We start from the raw sequence: 22,443 nt of genomic DNA on the forward strand, positions 1-22,443 counted from the left end.
AGTGTTTCCATCAGGTAGAATGTTCTGCAATGCTGCCCCCTTCCTATGCTCAGTACTGCAGGCCCTCTGTTGGGAGCTTTTTGACGGGCAGCTTTACAGACAGCATTAAGCAGCACTGAGGGCCAAAGTCATCATATTCTGTTGAGCTCTGTGTTTAGGGTGTCCACATCTTTTTTTTTTCCTTTTGCATGGGTTCTAGTCAGTGCACAGATGGAATTTGGCATAGATGGCTTAATTCCTTCTAATAGCTCCCCATAGCCTCTGAGATAAAAGTCAAAGGACCTCAAGACCCAAAAGGCCAGTAGGAATAAGTAGGATAATGTGGACATTCACTGAGTACTTACTTTGGTCCGGGCCTAAAGACTTGGCCAGAGCAAGGGAGCTCACCATCCTGAATGCAGTACCTTATCCAGCCTTTACAATTGTTTGTGGCAGCTACACTCATTAGCTCAACTTCGCTGATGCAGTAGCAGAGATACATAAAAACTGTGTTGTTGCATGTTCAATATCACAGGGCTAGGAAGTGGCATGGACAGTATTTTATCCCAGGCAGACCATACCCGGAATCTCTGTGCAGAGGGCTTTAGACTTCATTACACCCTTCCTTGTGTCAGTTCCTAGGGCATTTGAAGCTATAAACTTAGTTGCCCTTCTGCTTCCTTCAGAACTCTCAAAAATGAACTCTACAGAAATGAGTTTCTTGAAATAAAATTCTTCAGATGTGGACACATTAGAGACACTTTGAGATAATTTTAAGAGCTCATATTTATAGATTTTTAAAAAGAATTTTTTATAAAGTTCCCTATCTTATTCTATTGATCCTTAATAGCCAGTAGACAGACACTTGGACTCCTATTTGGACTCGGACTTCAAGGGTCCATACAGCATTCTTGGTGCAAGACATCTGAACTACCAGTCTGGTTCTCACAGCCAAGTTTGGCTGGGCTGGCTTTAGCTGGAATTCTGTTTTCAACACACTTTCATGTCAAACTGGCCAAGGAGCTATGCCATTTGCAGGGTCCCAGCCCCCAGCTTCTCAGAGCAGAGTTCAGAGAAGGGATTTGGAGCTCAGAAACAATAGCTTAATAACTAGCACACTGGTAACTCACAGTTCTCTTAATTCTGGGAGCAGGCTGCAATCAACAGAGATGGGTCTTGGGCAGCCATGTTTGTATTACGTATATTTGTCCTCCGTTGGCTGGAGCACGAACACCTGACTCAAGTGAGCCAATCACATTCTGTTTCCCCAGAACCTGCACTGACAGATGGTAAGTTAGATTCTGTCACTGAACCCAAATCATATAACATCTGGGACAGCCATATTCCACCAAACAGATTTAAGCGCAGAGAAAAAACTCTCTGTAGTGATCATAGACTAGAGTAAAGAAAGTGAAGTAGAAATTAAATGAAAGGAGAGAGAGAGAGAGAGAGAGAGAGAGAGAGAGAGAGAGAGAGAGAGAGAGAGAGAGGGAGGGAGGGAGGGAGAGAGGGAGGGAGAGAACCCTGATAGCTTTCTAGGTCTTAAATTCAGTCTCTTTCTGAGAGCTGGCTGTATTCCAGTTTTGTGTGTTCTCTGAGATATCCCTATCCTTATAAAACATAACTGGACCTTTTGCACCAGCTTCATAAGTTGGTTTCTATTACAACCTAAAAACACAGATTAATAGGACTGCCAATTCTTTTTACTGCTCAGAGCAAGATTTAAATTCTTTTTGAGAGAATGTAGCTTACATATAACACAATAAATAATTTATTGGTCAAAAAGATGGTTGGCCAACTTCCTTGAAAAAAGGCAAGAAATGGGCGGAGCTATTTACTCAATGTTATTAGCAACAGGTGAGTATCAACATTTCTGAGTTGTCTCTCAGCTTCTAATTTCCTTAAAAATTTTTTCCTTATAATTGGTAATTTTAAGAAAAATAATGATAGTGGTCAAGGAAATTAGAGGAGGCAGAAGGTCAGAAATCAGGAGAAAAACTAACTGTAAGTCATGAAGACAAATGGCCATTTTGATGAGAATAAGACACACTTCCAGGAAATGTCTTACCTTGTATAGGATATGGTAATGTTGCCTCCAGCGACAGCCTAACCCAATGGCTAATGAGAAGGAAAGTATGGAGTGCGAGAAGGAGAGAGCGTGCTCTCATAGTCAGAGAGGGAAACTAAACTCAAACGAGCTTAACAGAAGAGTGAAAACACGATCTAAGAAGAGCATGGCTAGTGCAAGCTTTAGGCATGGCTGGATCCCGGTACTTGAATGATGCCACCAGGAATCATTCTTTGTACCTCTTGGTTCTACTTTTGCTTGTGCTGGCTTCATTCTCAAGCAGATTTTTATACATATAAGGTCGCCAGACTTAGCAAATAAGAATGCAAGACACCCAGATAAATTTGAACTTCAGATAAACAACAAATATGTTTTTTTTTAGTTTAAGTATATCCCATGCAATTTTGGGGACATATTTATACTATAAAGTTGTTCATTTATTTGAAATTCAAATTTAATGGGGAATCCTGTATTTTATCTGTCAACCCTCCTCCTAGGAGGTGGCAAAGATGGCCGCCAGCACGTCTAGACTTCTGTTCTATTAATGTAGCAGTCTCAGTGAAAAGGAGGCTTCTTTTCTAAATTCTAATATATAGAAGTCCCAGGGTTGTGTCCCATTGAAACAATCCATGAACCAATCACTGTGGCTTAAGAAATGGAAAAATGTGATGGGCCAGGCATGGTCTGTGGCATGACAATGGAAAAGATGTGGCAAAGTAATAGTTGTCCATGAAAAAAAAATTACACAGACTTATAAATGGTTGGAATGGAATATAGAAATAAGTTTAGTTCAAGCTCCTCATTTAGCAGATGCAAAGGTGGAGCCTAAAGAGCTCCTTTATCTTCTTCAGACAGCACAGTCGTGGGGGAATCTGGGCTGGAAGACCCACCTCCCACTTCCTCACCATCCAGGGCCCTTTCCACGTATCCCCATGGCCATCACCATTCTGATATCCACTGGATAAATCAATTAGCACCCATGAGGCCTTGCCCTCTCTCTCTTCTCTGTATACAAAGTGAACAGGTAAAAAGGAAATGCTTGTCAAAACAAATCTCTATTTGGTTTTCTCCATCTATGGGACAATTTCTGTAACACGTCAATCACTTTGTTGCAAAATAGCCCCTCCAACACACAATCCACATTTTCCGATGACACCAGCCTGTCAGTCACTCACTAAATCAAAGCCAAATTTCATGGCAAGCAAAGACCAGGTTGTCAATTACTTTGTCTGCCACACATCCACCAGAATCACCTGACAGCTACAACTTTCTACCCTCAAATGGACTGGGTCTTGTTTGTATCTCCTAATTGAGTTCCTTTTTAGACTGGTAGCTTAGCAACTAATAAGTTATTTTCTGCGACAACAGCCTAAATTTCATAGCTTTCTTGACCGTTGCCACTTGTTAGAAAATTGTTTCCCCTCAAGTGGCTAAACAGCAGATGTAAGATTTATTTAATACTGAATTGTTCTATTGTTTCTAATTATAAGCATTTTCCTACTGTTTAAAGTAAACACAGGATATGTTGTCAAATAGGCATAACTTTAAATAATTGTAAAAAGTCTCGCATTTTGTTCCAAGTCTCAAATTCTCCATTATTGGTAGCACTAGATTTTAGAAGAGGCCGATAAGATAAATATCCAGCACTTATTAGGTTGTAAATTACTTCACAGGCAGCTGCTGTGAGCGAGTCACTAGGAGGTTATGTACAGAATATAACAAGTGTTCTCATCCTGAAGGAACTTAGCTGGGGAAGAGAGTAGGCAACAAATTCTAAATCCATTGAGAGAGTACAGGGAATTGCCTGGCGGTCCACTGGGTAGGACCTGACGCTTTCACTGCCATGGACCCAGGTTCAATCCCTGGTCAAGGAACTAAGATCCTGCAAGCCGCATGGAGCGGCCAATAAATAAATACATACATAAATAAATAAAAGAAAAAGAAAACGGGGTACAAACAGTGCAAAATAAGAGAGAACAACAGAGGCACTAATAATATTTAAAAGGTATCAAAATGTAGTCATGATTGGTATAGGAGACCTTGTTCTTCCTTTGCTGGCTCAGCTTCTAATTTCCCTTCCTAGCTTTGGAGAAACTCTCCACTGCCTGTAGCATGAGAGACATCATGACCTTACCTCCCGTTATGGGAACTGAAGGGCTGGACCCTCCCTCTGCCCGCCACAGGATAGAAGTTTGGTCAATCAGATGTGCTGGCCCTGCAGTGTTGAATCTACAGCTGTGAGAACATTTCAATTAGCTCATAGTAGCCGCTTCTGTGTCCACGGGCACTGGTGGTGATATCTTGGGTGGACTGTTCCTGCTGAAAGAAGAATGTTAGGATTCTTGCCTCCTGGCCACTCCTGGGTTGCCAAGGCTCTAACCAGACCCTCCAGGCACTTTGTAATTTGGGGTCTTTCTGACGTAATTCAATAAATTTTTTAAACATTTAAGACATTCAGAATTGGTTTCTGTTGTCTGTAACCTATAACCCTGAAATTTTTAATCAGCATAGGCATGAGATAAGGAGTCTCTTCTCACTCTGAGCAGCAATAATTTGGGAAAGCTCCATGGAGCAGAAGGACTTTAAACAATCTTTGCTCAGGCAGAAAGCAAGGGAGCAGCTGCTCTACACTGAAGCCCGGGTACGGAGAAGTGGAAGTCTAGTACACTGGAAAACAATGTTTCATTGATAAAGAAAAAGCTTTGTTTATCCCCCTCATCATGTTATTTTCAAAAAGCAACACAGCGACTGGCAAACAGTAGCATTTAATAAAAGTGCTGAATGAATGAATGGATGAATGAATGACAATGCAAAGAAAAGATGCCTTGGTGAATTTAGCTAAACCGAAGACTCCTAGTAGGTTGGTAGGAGATCAGGCTCTATCATTAACTCAAGGAATTATTGTAAAGGACCTAAAAATTAACAGTGGCTCTTTCTAATTTTTATATTAATTTTCAGCATAGTATAATGTAAGATAATACTCCATTATCCATAAAATGTTAGATCACAGCACTCCAGAATTCTGCAGAGACAGGGAGCACATCTGCAACGTCAGTGGATGAGTCATAATGCTTGTGGTCTTGCCCAATGGGAGACAGTCTCAATCTGGCAGTGTCCTTATACTGAAAGGAGCTGGCTGTAAAGCTCCCTTTGATTACTGTAGGAGAGGCAATAGAGCAGAGAGAGAAAATTCTCAGGGAGAGAGAGAGAGATGATGGTCTGTCCAGCAAACAGAGAGGAGCCAATCGTGTGTAATAAGAAACTGGTGGTAAGCATGTGGCAGAGCCTGTCATAGGATGCTTCTTCAGTTACGCAGCTGTTCTGGACTTTAAGGTGTGTCCTTTGAGCAACTGCAGTCAGGGAATTCCCTGTTATTAGTAATCGGTTTTCTGATAGTTCAGAGAAGACTGCTCTGGCATGGGAGCTGGATAATGGAGAATGTAAGCCAAGAGCAGCGATAATACCATTAGATACATCTGGATAGTGGTTTGACCCATCTTGTAGTGGGGAGGAACTGGAAGTTACTATCAGAACCCACTCTATGTTGCTTGTGGTGTAGCCAACTTTTATTGCATTCTTTACTGCGCATTAGGCTTTGTTCTGAGGACTTTACATGCATCACTTCATTAAATCCTTCCAACAACTTGCAAAGGTAGATGTTGAGTGGGAGAGATTGATCAGAGGAAGAAATCTATTGTTTTGGAGAAGGTATTAGGTCTTATTAGTAAAAGTGGAATGTCTGAAGTCACTAAGACCTTATGGAGAGAAAGACAAAACAAGGAGAAGAAACTCTACAAAATTTACAATCCAGTGATTGCAAAATGGTTTGAGCCAAGGAAAAAGTATGATATAATGGAGCTCAGAGTTCAGCTAGGGTTGCACTCCTTTGCTCCACTTCCAACATCACTGCGCCAGGGCTCTTGTGTTAATAACATTGCAACAACAACAAAAAATATACAAATGAGGAAAACAGTAATGAGACAGAGCCACACATGATCTAGTTATTTCTTCAGTGGGCAAAGGTCCACAGGTGTTGGTAAAATCTTGTGCAAAAGAAAAAGGATGACATCACAGAGAAAATAATTTTACTTATGAAAACTTGGAGGCTGTATGCTCAAGAAAGCTTCTCTAGAATAGAACTGTTGCTTTCCCCACTGACTCTAATTCAAGTCAGGGTTGACCATAAAACCATTTCGTGTGGCCTGTTCTCCCTGTTGGTGTCACTGATTAGAACCTAGGCGCAGGCAAGGTTGAACACTCACTGCCCTGGTGCTCTTGGCTAGATCAGCCTGGATGTGGAGCCCTGTGTGTAGTTGATTGTTCAGATTTCTCTCCCTAATGTGGATGATTGGGAGATAAGCAGAACGTACGCAAAGGGGAGTCAGGAGTGAATATTATTATTAATCTCATTTTACAGAAAAAAAAAACAACTAAGGCTCCAGAAGAGTATATAATTCACAATAATACAAAGGTAGTAAGCGGTGGAGCCAGGATTTAATGTCAGATCAGTCTGACTCCACAGCCTGAGGTCTCTTCTGTCATGGTGTATCCAAAAGACCGCTAGTTGTTCACCAGTACAAGTTCTTTCCTATGCTCCCTTGTTTTATGACAATGGAATGCCCAGATTTTAGTGGAACACATGGTTGCCCAACTTGAGACGACGTTTCCTAACTTCCCTAGTAGCTGGTTGTGGCCAGTTGAGTGAACTCTGGTCAATGGGAAGTGAACAGACATGATATGTGCTACTTTAGCTTATGCCCCACAAAAGAACTAGGTATAATTTCCCTTTGCCTCCTTGTCCTTTCCTAATGGCTACAGATGGAGAGGATGGACAAGCCAAAGATGGATGTCATGTGTTAAGTAGACAGAGGGAGAGAGAGAGAGAGAGAGAGAGAAATATGCTTCTACCTTGTAAGGCCTCTAAGATTTTGGGTCTCTTTGCTATAGCAGTTTAGGCAGTATCCCAACTGATACATAATATGATGTCTCCCTAAGGATTTTACCATTTTTGTATGAGGAACTACAGGTCCCTATCAAAGCTCATTTATTATTTTTTATAGTTTGATATAAAAGTATATGCATGTATTAAATATAGTAATGTTTAAGTGAAGAGTTTAGACATTTTATAATTTTTATTTTTGTTGATTTATTTTTTATGTTATTTCTATGAGGACTTGAGTTAAAGAATCATTTTGAAACATTAGTTTTATCTCTGTCCTGGGTAAACCTAATAATAGACCAGGGTTCAGCAAACTACACCAGAAAACAAGGGTCTAAAGACCAAGCATCAGCAAACAAATCTAGCCACCATCTGTTTTTGTAAAATAAAGTTTTACTGAAACACAGCCATGCCCTTTGTTTGCATATTGTCTGTGGCTGCTTTCTGCTACAAGGACAGAATTGAGTAGATGCAACAGAGACTGTATGGCCCACAAAGCCTAAACTATCTACTATCTAGCCCTTTCTAGAAAAAGTTTGCTTACCCTTGCAATAGATAAATATTACCAGGAATATGATGCTTGTTGTGGGAAGTCCAGGTAAGCTCTGGATATTTTCCCATTTAGATGTGATACGCGTTTCAACAGTAATTATTACAGTAGTTGCTTAAATGTGAAAATCTCTCGGAATTTTCGTAAGTGGGTTGCTCCTCTCGCTTGACTATTTTCCCTTTGGCAAAATATCTTTTGGAGGAATTTGTTATTTTTGACCTCACGTGAATGAAGAAAGGAGTAGAAGTGGGGCAAGATGTAACACCAAATTGGAAGAGTTTTCTCTCTCCCAGCCACAACACTGGGCATTGGAATTTCAGATGGAAAAACCCAATGGGTTTTATATAGCTGCCCCAATCGTTGCTTCTTGCATATGTGGCATAAAGGAAAACCATGATGTTATCAGATTTTGCAGAAGTTTGTGAGCGCTAAGGGGGTTCATGACTCCAACTGCTTTCCCAAGCCGGCACAGATTGAAGTGTCTGAAGGGACGCGGGTGCAGAGTGGATGCGGCTCGCACTGCCAGGGGCCTGCGGGGCAGGGAGACGGGCGCTTGAGGGAAACACATTTCCCATCGCCTCAGCACCTGGACTGTGAATCCAAGAGGACCTGGGGCAGGGGAAGCGAGAGGCAAAGACTGTAAATATTATCCAAATAAAGAAAGCTCAAGGGCAGAAAGTAACAGAGCACTGGAAGTGGTTTTCTTTTTGTCCTCTGAGATGCAGAGAAGGAAAAGGGAATTGCCATCTTCCTGGCTTCCTGGCCATCGTGCTCCGCTACACTCCATGTCTGTGAAAGTCCAGTTTAGGAGGAGGTCACACATGATGCTGCAATCTCCATGGCCACTACAAAGTTTAAGTTCTTGTTCATGCTCTATATTGTCATAGATCAGCTGGAGCTGTGTCCCCCACTCCCTCCATTCTGGGACCCAGGCTGATGGAGAAGTAAGGGGATAAAAGAGCTAGTTCTTAAAAGATGTTGCCCAAGTGACAATTGCCATTTTTTCTCACATTTGATGGGATAAAGCAAGTCACATGACCAAGCCTGACAGTGTCATATGCTCCCAGGGAAGCATTACACACGTCTCTCTACTGCATCCTCTCCTGTATTATCACCTGCTGTAATATTCATATAGGTCATCATATAGTAAAGGAAGCTGACACGCAAATACAAGTTTGCCCTGTCTGACACAATCAGATTTCACTCTAATTCTCTCTCCACTATTTTTAAAATGACACCTCCGTTTTTCCCAGGTAGCTATGAAAGGTTGAATTAAAATCTTTACAAACATCATCACAAGAATAAAGATCACCCACCTTGAAGAGGCTAAACCAGGATAGTGTTAGCTGTCTGCATCCCATTCCCTAAATGATTTTCTAGAGACCTGACAGTGTATGAAAATAGGCAGCATTTTGAACTGTTGTTCTGTGTAGGCCAGGCACTGGGCTCACTGCTTTGTATGCCTACTCACACTGACTCTTTACAAAAAAACGTATGAGAAATATATTCCTGCCCCAACTTTATAGAGATTGAAGCCACAGCTCAGAGAGGTTAAATAACTTGCCAAATACCACCCAGCCAGTGTGACACCTGCTAGGTGAGCTCCTGTCGGCTTGTCCCTAAAGTTTCCTCCCTTCCCTTTATATATTCTGGAGGAGATACCTGCTGCTCCAGCGTGGGGGGAAGATGGGGAAACAGAGAAGAGACTCTGAATGCCCAGCGTGTTACTCTTGTTTATCCTGAGGATTCCCCCTGCCACAAGTGTAAGCGCTGATTAAAAATACTAGCTAACCCAGACATAATTAGAAAGGTACATTTTCTGGGAGAGGTGGGCGGTAATACCACGGAAAGCGCTCCCAATCCCACAATAAACAAGTCTGGGTTCAGAGATAACGTTAGAGGTTTTGTGCCACTACTCATTTCCATTAATAAACATAATAAAATAGAACACAACCAACCATATGTACTATGTCAGAGAATAAGTATACATAAATAGATAACCCATGCCTAACATACTCAAATTTATATATATATTTTTTAAAGAAGATGTTGGGGGTAGGAGTTAATTAATTAATTAATTTTTGCTGTGTTGGGTCCTCATTTCTGTACGAGGGCTCTCTCTAGTTGTGGCAAGAGGGGGCCACTCTTCATCGCGGTGCGCGGGCCTCTGTCGCGGCCTCTCCCGTTGCGGAGCACAGGCTCCGGACGCGCAGGCTCAGCGGCCATGGCTCACGGGCCCAGCCGCTCCGTGGCACGTGGGATCCTCCCAGACCGGGGCACGAACCCGTGTCCCCTGCATCGGCAGGCGGACTCTCAACCACTGCGCCACCAGGGAAGTCCGCATAACACACTTGAATTTATATGTTTTTGCATCTAGATTCCCCTGGCTGGAAGTGGAGGTTGGCAGGTAAATCTTGTGGTTTTTTGGGCAGGTGGTTGCTGCAGTTTTGTGGATAACGTCAAGCTGTCTACTATCTCCTCAACGAGAAAATGGGCATCATTAAATCTAGAATATAAGTTGTTGGGAAATGTGAATCAGATATACGGCTGATGATTGTGAAGGTGCTACTTGGAGAGAATTAAGTGCAGTACAGATTTTTGACACGGATTGAATGGTGCTGGTCCAAGGTGGAGACACTTTCTCTGGATGATTCTCTTCCAACCACCGCACCCTCCAAACCAGAAATCAAATGTTTGTTCTGGAAATCCACCGAGTTCCTTATTTGCACCATAACTCTCCTCGTGGCTGTCACATATGCCGTTCCCTGCCTCTCTCCATCCCTTTCACTTGGCTCGCCCCCATTCCTCCTTCAGGCATTATCTTTACACAGGGTTTCACAACTGTGAGACTATTGACTTGCTGAGCCGGCTAGCTCTTTGTTGTTAGTCTGTGGGGTTCTCTCGTGCCTTGTAGGATACGTAGCGGCATTAGAGCCTCTGACCTCTACATGCGGCAGCACTTGTCTTCCCAGTGGTGACTACCAAAAATGTCTCCAGACATCACCACATATCCCTTGACTGGACGTTTCATTTCATTCTGTAAGCTCCCCTACCCTGTGAGCTGCATTCAGAGCTTGATCTTGGAAATGGGCATATGCTAGCTCAGGTCCAGCTGGCTCTCAATGAGTGGTTGGGTGGCTGAGAGGATGAAGCACTCAGAAATGTCTTCTGGCTTGGAAAGGGAGAATAACTGCTTTGCTGAGTGACCTAGAACGATTCCTTTATGCCCTTACTTTATGGGAAGTGTGATTCTCACGGTACACATACCTGCAGTCTGACGTGTGAAATCACGCATTACGGAACGCAGTCAGCGCTGCTGCGGCGACTCTTGGGCTTTCCAGAAAGAAGCTATGAGTCTTGAATTTCTCCCCTAGTGTCTGGCTTAACACAGGCACTGGAGTGAGAGTGGCCATGGCCCATAGATTAATCTCTCCCCAGTTTCACTGCATATGGCCTTAGAAAAAGTATGTTTTGAAAAATGACCTAAAGCTTTCCTAAAATCCTCAGGAATGACACCTGAGGGTAGCATCTGAACGACTTCACATTCATTAACTAAACCTTCTTGTTAGGTTATCTTCCCTGAAATGCATTTGACAGTTAATGAAGTAGAAAAGATGGCAGTTGGAGAAAAAATAAAATTCTGTCAGGTTCTGGAGACAGAACAGGGAGGTGGGAAAGCGGGAGCCTGAGGAGACATCGATAGATCAGCACCTCACACTGTGAGTATCGCATTGCTGGCTACGCCGCCTCGGATCAGAGCCGGCTGCAAAGTTATACTCCTGTCTGGCACTCTGTTCAGATCCTAAGACCATACATAAGTCAGGGAACCTAGATAAGGTGCTTGTCAGGGCAAAAGCAGCAGGGATACGGGGCTGACTGGCAGGTATGTGAAACAGTGATCAGAGAAGAGAAAGAAAAAGGAGAGACATGTTCCAAAATATTTGGACTGCTTTAGACACCTTTCCCCATTTCCGCTGGACTGCAATTTAGCCCAAACCTTGCTTGAATACTTAGAAGGTAAAACCAGCTTTTGCAGGCAGTCGGGTGAGCAGGCACAGGTCTCCTCTGAAAACATTCGGTTTTAAATGACCTCGTGGGATGTTATTCATTTCCTGTTTCCTTCTCATCCACCCAGTGCCCTCTGCGAGGTACAGAAAAGGGCCGGGGATGCAGTAAAAAGGGTGGCACACTGGGGTACACCTCTGCAGTTGCCAAAAGTATTATTTGGTTAATTCAGCTCAGTCCAGCCTTCCTGAAGTTGGGCAGACCTGTTTTCTTCCCCATGATGTATCACTTAGAAACACCAACTGCAAGGATTTCTTATGTTCTCACAAAAAAGGGAAGGAAACAGCTGGTAAATGTTTCACAGATGGCAAAGCTCTTGGCATCTCTCTCAAGAGAGGGCCACCCATGCAGATGGCTCATTATTTTAACATTTGGATTTTCATCTTATTAAAACATCTTTTTTTTCTGGTTTTATTTAGCATCATAAATTCTCTTACACTTTAGCAAGCAACTAAGCAATTTGAGGACGTGCAAGCTAAGGAACATCCTTTGGATAAAACGTAGATTGGTAACATCATTATTCCCAGCTTTGATCTCAATGTGATGGGTTTCAATCTGATTAAAAATTCCAATGAAAGGGAAAGCTCAGAGTAGTGAATTTATCAAGCAAAAGTCCATGAAGTCCATATAGTAGCTGAATTATTCAGCAGAACGATAAACCGAGTGAAATTGGGGGAAATAGTTTTATTCAATGCATAAAATCCCTATTACTATGCAATATGCATATATAAAAATATCCAAATGCACACGGGGTGTAGATTCACAAACCCACCCTTTCTACATATGTAGAGAGGCTTCTGTACCATGAAGTACAACAGCCAAAATTTAAACCAAGCAATGCCAATTCTTGGCAGAGCAGATAGGAAAGGGCCAAGAGTTCAAAGGATAGTTCTCTGCCCACTCAGACATCAACAAGACCTAACCTGCATCTTCTGTCGCAATAGCTGTTTCTAAGCGCAGAAACAGGAAGACCGTCGTGTGGCTGGATGGAAAGAAACAACGCACTCTCGCTGCGCTAACTTTGCTTGGAAAGCAGGCCTGGGTACTCTCCTTCCCAAATATTGCTCCCGAGAGCTGGGGAAAGTTGTGGTCACCTCAGCATCCTTAACTGTTGCACTGGGGTGTGGGAACTGTTGGAGATGCAAATGCAAGTGACAAAGCGATGTAATCCGAACAAACCAATCTATTTAATGTGGTGAGGTGCTGGCCTAAATACAGGATCCGTCGCTGCGCTCTCACAAATGGGCCTTATGGAGCGAGTTCTGTGCATGCCACATTGTAAATGTTTATTAGCAACGGTACACAGTGCGCATTATGGATCCACGGAGCTCCAAGCTGCCTCGCTTTGGGGGTCAAATCTAAACCCCTGAAATGCTGAGAAAATGTTAATACTTGCCAGCACCAAGAATGCCTCAGTTGAGAATGTCCATAGGTATCATAAATGGAGGCTTTGCTCATCGACTGGAATCACCTCTGGTACCTCTAGCCTAAAGCATTAGCTTGCATAATGCATTCTGTGAGCTGCTGCCTTTTCCATCAGATGGAAAGCAGGATGGGAGGGGCAGAGAGTGTAGTTTCACAAACAAGTACTGGGGAGAGTGATGCTGATTATGCATGTCCAGAAAGCTAGGAGCTGTGGAGAAATGAGAGAAAATTTTTTTTTTAACCATATTTCTCTGCAAGAGGATTGCTTCTGGGGGTGCCATGTTGCTTCATGGTGTATGGCATCTGTAGCACACATTGTGTTCACAAGAGCACACAGTCCTTGAGTAGAGCCTCCAGCTGGTAAATGCTACCCTCATGTTCAGACTCACTCACTTTAATCGCTCCAAGGCTGTGGTTCTTAAGAAGTGGTCCCCAGACCAGCAGCGCCAGCATCACCTGCACCTTACACAGGCCTCCTGAATCAGAAACTCTGCGGGGGGATCCCAGTAGCCTGTGTTTTAACAAGCCCTCCAGGTGATTCTGATGCACACTCAAGTTTGAGAACCGCTGCTCTAAGGCATAATAGTGTGTCACTCCACCAGTGCCCAAGAATCTTTTTGGTGACAGACATCAAGTATGATCCTTGTAAAATCCTGGCAGCAGAATACATTTGTCTATTTAACTGTATGCAAAATGCTTGTCAAGAAGGATTCCGGGAGCTCTTTTTGCAAAGGAAGTCTTCCTCTCTCCTGCCTGTGCTCCATCCATCTCTTTGGAGACTGCACATGCCTTCAGTCCAAGCTCCCAGGTTACAAGCATTTTCAAAACGCCTCCACCACCACCCTTTTCACTCGATATTGGCAAATAAGACAGAGGAACACTGCACCTGGTTTTCTCAGTCTAGCTGGAAAGACTGACAGATTTCATCACATTTGTCACAGGGTCTAAAACTCCACGTGGGAGAAAATAATCCCACTTAGTAAAAACACCTCGCTGTACCTTTGAGTCAGAATGGAGGAGCAAAACAAGTATTGTTCCTGGGAAAATTACAAGGCATTTGGTGTGTGTTTGCAGGAATGTGATGACTATTCGCCAGTCGCTGGTTTAGGTGGCTGAAAAGGCCTCCACAAAATGACACAGGGACTGGAATACATAGACGTCTGCGAAATGGCATGAGAGTCAAAGGAGAAATGAATTTCCTGTGGTGCAGATGAGCTACTTGAAATCGCTCCCATCTGAGTACACCCCCTTCTCCTCAAGCACATTGAAAACCATTTGAATAATGTACGTTATTCAGTTACAATGTGTGCTCTGAAACCATTTAATGAAGGTAGATAGGCTTCCAAGAAGGTGCATTCTTTGACTAAAGTAGATTCTCCTGGAAAAATCTTTCCCCAACATGGAAGGCAAGATTTACTGAGTGAGTGGAAGAAGAAATGCTATTATAATGTCTTGTTTCACTCAATCAAATTGAATGGGAGTGACCTTGGGTTAAACTTGCTATATTCTAGGTGAACCTTACTCTATGCAATATATATGTTGAAAAACTGCAAGTCAATCAAGTTTTAGCAAATCAAACCATCTTTCCATTGACTTGTTATATCGTCAAAGTTGCTTAATCTTTCTGATTGATCCCAATCAGCAGTGGCTACCAGCTCCAAACTTTCTGCTTCATAGTTAATGATCTATATACTGACACTTCATTTAAGTGGAGGAGGGCTGCTCCTATCTAAATAAAATATCACAAATATTTAGGAAAGTTACAGGCACTACTTGCACAGGAGATAAGATATAGATACATATATATATAGTTTTAATAAAGTGAGATAAGTATGTCTAATAAGATTGGCTCTTCATATGCAATTTATTTGGTTAATTGAGTCAAAATTTGGCCCAAGGGATATTTTAAATTTCACTCATCCTGGTAGTTTGGATGGACAGGTGGTATAGAGTCAGGTTAACAGTGTGAGCCCTGGAGTCATACCTGGACTCAGTCCCCCTCTGCACTTCTCAGCTGTGGGACTGGTCCTCCCTGACCCTCAGTTTCTTTCTTATTAACATGAGTCAAGTAATTTGTTCCATCCCACATTACTGCAGTGAAGAGTAAAGCACTACATGTATTGTTAGCGCAAAGCTGGGCACACAGTGCAGCCCGAATAGATGGCAGCTGGTGCTATTATTTGTATGGAAAGACAAAGTCACAGGGATCAGGCCCACGACAAACAGGGAGAGTGTCTATAAATACTCATTTGGAAAACCATGGCAACAATTTGATACCAGTATGGTATTAAAATAAATGCTAGTGGTTATATCTCCAAAGAGAGTGCCCAGCAGAGTGAGAACAGCACTAACCTCAGTGAAGAAATGTGTGGTTATTGTAACATATAGAGTGAATCCCATCTTCTAACCCAACTCTTTAGTTTCTGAAATCATCATTAAATAATCGTAACGGTGGTGATCATAATAATGGCCACCACCACTTTCATAGCACTTCCTATTGCTGGGAACTGCTGTAAATACATTATATATATTAATTCTTTTTTTTTTTTTTTTTGCGGTACGCGGGCCTCTCACTGTTGTGGCTTTTCCCATTGCGGAGCACAGGCTCCGGACGCACAGGCTCAGCGGCCATGGCTCACAGGCCTAGCTGCTCCGCGGCACGGGGGATCTTCCCAGACCGGGGCACGAACCCGCGTCCCCTGCATCGGCAGGCGGACTCGCAACCACTGCACCACCAGGGAAGCCCATTAATTCATTTTAATGTCACAACCACCCAATGGACTGAGATGCTATCGATATTCCCATTCTGCAGAAAAGGAAACTAAGATACAGAATGTAAATGACCTTCCCAAGATCCCACAGCTACTCAGTGGTAGAGCCAGGATTTGAACCTGCATAAGGGATACATCCTCATGAAAGAGTGAGGGAGAAGGAGCTGCAGGAGTGATCTGGTCCAACTGTCCAATCTTACAGAGAGAGAAATTGAGGCTAGTACGTAGAAGAGTGCTTGTCATTTGGAGCGATGCTTGTCTTAGCTGGAGTTGCCATAACAACATATCCTGTGTGGCTTAAGCAACAGAAACTTATTTTCTCACAGTTCTGGAGGCTGGAAGCCTGAAATCAGGGTGCCGGTATGGTGGGGTTCCAGTGAAAGCTCTCTTTGTGACTTGCCCATGGCTGCCTTCTCACTGCCCTCAGATGGTGGGGGTGGGTAGGGAGAGAGAAAGAGAGAGAGAGAGAGAGAGAGAGAAGGAGGGAGAGAGGGAGGGAGAGAGGGAGAGAGAGAGAGAGAGAGAGAGAGAGAGAGAGGGAGGGAGAGAGGGAGGGAGAGAGGGAGAGAGAGAGAGAGAGAGAGAGAGAGAGAGAGAGAGAGAGAGAGAGAGAGAGGGAGGGAGAGGGAGCGAGAGAGGGAGGGAGAGAGGGAGAAGGAGGGAGAGGGAGAGGGAGGGAGAGGGAGAGGGAGGGAGAGGGAGAGGGAGAGATCTTCTAAGGCCATAGTGCTATTGTCTTATTTAACCTTATTTAGATCCTAAAGACCCTCTCTCCAGATACAGTCACATTGGGGGTTAGGACTTCAATATATTAATTTTGAGAGAATATATTTCAATTCATAGCAATGCTCAATAAGTAAGAACTGGGTTTCCACAAATGGGAACATGGCTTACAAGCCTCTTTACCAGCAGAGCTGGGAAGAGAACCTGGGTCATTCCGATGTTTGTTCTCTGAGCAAACCACACAGCTGAGACTTCCTGAGAAAATCTATTTCCAATAATATCTTTTAGAGTCCTTGTAAATGACTTATCATCCTTATCATTCCTTATCTGACTGTCTGTTGATACCCCTACCCCACAGTGCTTATCTCTAAGGAATGAGTGTCTCAAAATATCCCGTAGGTGAGTAATCTCATTTCTTTTCTCCTTTAATGTTTTTTTGCTTCAATTTTTGCTTCTATTTTGCTGGGTGTTCACTCTTCTGCACATGTCCTTACTTTCCTGGGCTAATCCATACAGCTGTGAGCAAGCTTCAGAGCTCAAGAAATACTTCTTGATTAACAGATCTCTATAGAAGGCATTCGGGATAGAGGAAGAAGATAAGAGACTCTGAATCAGATGGGAAACTTCAGGTTGCCGGTAACAAGAACAGTATCACAACAGATACGAACAACAGCCGACAAAAGGGGCATGCGACCTCATGTAATGGAAGCTCCAGGGGCCTCAGGATAAAGCTTGATCCAGAGCCCAGTTCTTTCTATTTCTCAGCTCTGTCTCCTGTGTGTCTCCCTTGTTCTCAGGCAAGCTCTCCCTCATGGTGATGTAAAGTATGCCAGGGTCTGGAGCTCCATGCTTGCTTACTCTTATTCAGCAGGGGTGAAAGGTCTACCTCAAGATCAATTATCAAGATTAAAAAAAAAAAAACAAACCACAGGTTTGAATTTTGTTGGCCTTAATTGGCCTGATTTGAGTCATAGGTCCCTCTCTGAACCAGTCCATATGGAGAGGAAGATAGAATGCACTGTTGGCTTAAAATTTAAGTCAGGGGTCAACAAAGTTATTCTGTAGAGGGCCAGATAGTACATACTTTAGGCTTTGAGGGCCATACTGTCTCTGTCACAGCTATTCAACATAGCCATTGTAGCCTGAAAGCAGCCAAAGGCAGCACAAAAGTGAATGTGTGTGTTCAGATTTGGGCTGCAGGCCATAGTTTGACAGTCCTGTCTTCAAGGAATCAGATCCTAACGCTGGAACAGACCCCTTGCATTCTTTAAGTCCCCCTTGGCCAGTGGGATAGCTAGTGTAACCCTAATAAATCTTGGGTCCCAGATGGCCTAGTCCCTTCACAGAAGCTTATTCAAAGTTCAGTCTAGCCACCCATTAGGGCTTTTAAAAAAAAATTCCAGGCTTTTCTGAGGTCTCCCCCCAAAACATTAAAAGGCATTCAAGACATGAGTCAGGACAACACTTCTCAAAAACCTATTTCTTTACTCTCCAATTCTCTTGTACTTCAGAACTTCCCACATGGCAAAGCCCCAGACTCATCGTGGTCACTAGCTGTACTTCTTCCTCCCTTTTCTTTCTGGGTTCCAGGTCTTTAGTGTGCTGACTACACAGTCTCTCTGCCTCTTTCTGTCTCTGCCTCTGTCTCAGTCTTCCCCCATTTTCCCTAGCCTACAGCTTCCTCTGTCTGCCCTTTTCTCAATTCTGAATCACAAAGTACTTTGAAGTTCGTTGTCAAAGATTCCTGAGATTGGGTGGTAAGGGCAAGGGAGTGGGAAACACGCCTCTGATACGTGAATATATCTTGTTCTTGTCAGACTTGCAAATACAGAACCCAGGCTACAGTACAAATGGATTTCAGGACAGTTAGTGGTGATCTCTTGGGAAAGGTGGGGTGACAGAAAAGAATGGGGAAGTGGAATTTCATTTGAATCTGAAAAATTGCATTTCTTTTAAAAATTAAAAATGACATCAAGGAAATATGAGGTGGTAACATTCGTTGTATTTGAGAAGTGGGTAATCATTGGTGCTTTATTTTTTATACATTTGAGATAGTTCATATTTAAAGATTCAAATATTTAAAGATTCAAATAATTAAATCAAAATGTGGAAGGAAATGGTGTCTGTGAAAGTGCTTTGTTAGCTTAAAATGCACTGGACTCTTCTCAGACTTAAGCAGCACCCAGGTTACCTGGAGACCATGTTAAAACACAGGTTTCTGAGTGCCACCCTAGAATTTCTTTCAGTCCAGGTGGGGTGGGGCAAGAGAATCTGCCTTCCTAACAAGTTGCCAAGTCCATGCTGACGCTGCTGGTTCCAGGCACCACAATTTGAACATTATTGCAGTAGACAGTCAGCTCCATGAGGGCAAGGGTCACGAGTCTCTTGTCACATTCCTAAAATCTAGCTGGATTCCTGACACTTGGAAAACATTCAATGCGTATTTATGTGTATGAATGATGCCTACGGGCTACACACATGGAAAAAGTGGGCACTGTCACAACTTAATCTGCTCTTTCTACCCTTTGGTGAGTAGAAAGGATCCTCTCCCTTATCCCCAGGACAAGTAAGCTCAACTGAGAAAAACTGAGGTTCCTGGGAGGTGAGATTAGGGGAAAATCAAGGAAGGGAAGTGGCTATGTTTTTAGGTGAGCGAGAGGGCAAATGAGGGGACAGAGAAGGAAGAGCCAGAGGAGCTGTTCTAACGTTCTCTCACCCTGCAGACAGAGCCCTGCAATCTCAGGTGACAACGATGCTGGCTGCAGCCTCCAGAAGCCTTGCTCTTCCCAACCTGCTACCCCCGCCTCTGAGCTGCAGCCTCCATGGCCTTCCTCCAGTCCTCATGTGCCAGGGGCCTGGCTCGCATAGCACCTCTCCACTCCCTGTTTTCTTTGCTTTTGCCTTGTTTATTCCCATTTAACCTGTACGTCTCAACTCGACGGCACTTCCTCCAGAAAGCCCTTTTTCGCCTCCTGACGGAAGTCAGAGACGCCAACCGCATATTACTTAGAACGTGCTCCCTTCTTCATAGCCCTTCACAGTTTGCAATTCTGCTTTCCTTTTTTTGTCATTAATGCCCACCTCCCCAATTTGGCTGTAAGCGTAATGAGGGCTAGGACCCTCATTTGTGTTGTATACCCAGCTGACAGCCCCATACCTGTATGGCACACTATGATTTTTTAAAAATCATTGCCCATGTCCTGTGCTCAACATATACTTGTTTTTCTCATTTAATATATTTTTTCCAGTTTTACTGAGATTATAATTGACATATAACTCTGTTATTAGTTTTAGGGGGACAACATGATGATTGGATATATGCGTATGCTGCAAAAAGATCACCACAATAAGTTTAGTTAGCATCCATCACCTCACATAATCACAATTATTTTTCTTGTCATGAGAACTTTTAAGATCTACTCTCTTTTTTTTTTTTTTTTTTTTGCGGTATGCGGGCCTCTCACTGTTGTGGCCTCTCCCATTGCGAAGCACAGGCTCCGGACGCGCAGGCTCAGCGGCCACGGCTCACGGGCCCAGCCGCTCCGCGGCACGTGGGATCTTCCCGGACCGGGACACGAACCCGTATCCCCTGCATCGGCAGGCGGATTCTCAACCACTGCGCCACCAGGGAAGCCCTAAGATCTACTCTCTTAATAAATACTTGTTGAAGGAATAAATGAGACGTGAATATGTGCACCTTTCCCCCTCCAACCTACGTTATCATTACATGAGTTAGATAACGGAGTACAGACTCTCTATTTCTGTATCCTTCCCTTCTTCCAGTCCAGTTTCAACTCTGGAGTTGCTTTTATCATTCGAAGTGCCCACTCCTATTTTAGGATTCTCTGATGCCTTACCTCTGTTGCCTTCAACTTCAGAAGCTGAGAATGAAAGACCCGGCAAGAGTCAGCTTCCCATGGGGAGAAGGAGGAACAAAAAGTAATAAGAATACCAGCAGCTCTGGAAGAGGGGGCTGGGCAGAGACCCTTGCAGAGATCTCCATTCCAAAAGAGGAAGGCAGACCCCGGAGTATTTGTAAGACACAGAGTGAGGCTTTTCTGTTGTTGTTATTAAAATACTGGTTTGCTCGGTTTTCTTTTCGAAAGGGAATTGTTACCCTAGCTTGAGGAAGCATTTCTTCAGTGCCACTTAAGCCACAATGGCTGCTGTGTAGAGCCAGGGGTTGAGGGATTCGGGCTGTCTGATCACAGCCCATCACCTGTAATCCCAGTTTGTTTCTTTTCTTTTAATCACTGCCCAATTTGTGAATCATTGTCTCTACTTGCTTTAGAAATAAAATACTCATTCTCTGGGGGCTTCCCTGGTGGCGCAGTGGTTGAGAATCCGCCTGCCGATGCAGGGGACACGGGTTCGTGCCCCGGTCCGGGAAGATCCCACATGCCGCAGAGCGGCTGGGCCCGTGAGCCATGGCCGCTGAGCCTGCGCGTCCGGAGCCTGCGCTCCGCAATGGGAGAGGCCACAACAGTGAGAGGCCCACGTACCACAAAAAAAAAAAAAAAAAAAAATACTCATTCTCTGCTTTTCCTTTTCCAGATTGAACTTGTGCCGGCTTTCTATATACCCCTTTAGTTTTTTATCTGCTTAATGAAAAGAATACATGTTCATTTCAAACAACAATATAAACATAGTTTATAGAAGTAGAAAAGTGTTTCTGTAATTCACCTTTCAGGGGTAACCAGTTTTTCCTCTATATCCTTCTACAATGTTAATGCAGATACAAATCTCTTCGTAGTAGTAGTATTTTCACAACAAACGTCATAATGCCAAACACATTATTTTGAAATTAACTTTTTCGTCACCTCACCCTTAGTTACCACTTCACGTTACTTCTTACAGGTAACTGTATTCTGGTGAACAAAAATCACACGTTCTACTCCACGTTACTCTAGACAACATTAGATACTTTCTCCTAGAAATGGCAGTGATATTGTTTTCAAATATTTCACTTTAATATGAAGTGAAGAAACTTGTTCACCCAAGAAACCTGTCCACTTTCTCTTCCCTCTGCAAAGAAAGGTGCCTGCTAAGGACTAGCCAAAGTCACAGCCAAAGGAAATTCTTTACTTAATAATTACCACTGGCTCTTTGGATATGGAAACCCCAAATCATTCATTCCTTCATTCGTTTTTTTCATCAAACATTCAGTTTGCTTATAAAAAGTGCCATGTATTGTTCTAAACATTGTGGTGAAACACACAAAAGAGGTCTCTGCTCTTATGGGTAAATGTTTTATTGGGGAAAAAAGAAAGTAACAAATAAAGTAAAAAAAAAAAGGGGGGGGGGAATTTTAGCAACAGCAAGATGAATCCATCCATGGGATATTAAGGGGAAGAGTTTTCCAAAAGAACAAATAGCAAGGTAAAGTCTTTGAGGAGAAACATGGCACATTGAAGGAATAGGGCTGTAGCTTCATGAGCTCAAGGGAAAGTGGTACAAGGTGGGATCTGGGAAGAAGCAAGGGCTATTTCACGTGGACCTTGCAGGGAAGTTGGTAATTTATTAAGTGTTATGAGAAGCCATTGAAGGGATTTGATCAGGTGAGTGACAAAATCTACTGTATGTCTTAGAAAGGATCCCTCTCTTCCTGGGTTGAAATTACCTGGAGTAGAATGGGAGACCAGGGAGCAGGTGAGTGATGGTGTCCAGGTAAGAGAGTCTCCACCAAGAGAAAGTGGCTCAACAAATCCAGGCAGTACAGCTCTGAGTCTCAGAAATAAATGTCCAGTGGACTCAAAGGGTCAATCAACAGAGAGACTCAAATCAGCCAGGTGAAAGAGAACCAGAAGATCAAGACAAAGGCAACATCAAACAGCCAAGAGCCAACATCGGATGAGTCTAAAGAGGATGGGACTCTCCAGGCAGCTGAGCCATTAAGGGTCAAAGTACCACGAAGAGCACCTAG

This window comes from Kogia breviceps, chromosome 14, assembly GCF_026419965.1.
Source record: "Kogia breviceps isolate mKogBre1 chromosome 14, mKogBre1 haplotype 1, whole genome shotgun sequence".
Taxonomy (NCBI): domain Eukaryota; kingdom Metazoa; phylum Chordata; class Mammalia; order Artiodactyla; family Physeteridae; genus Kogia; species Kogia breviceps.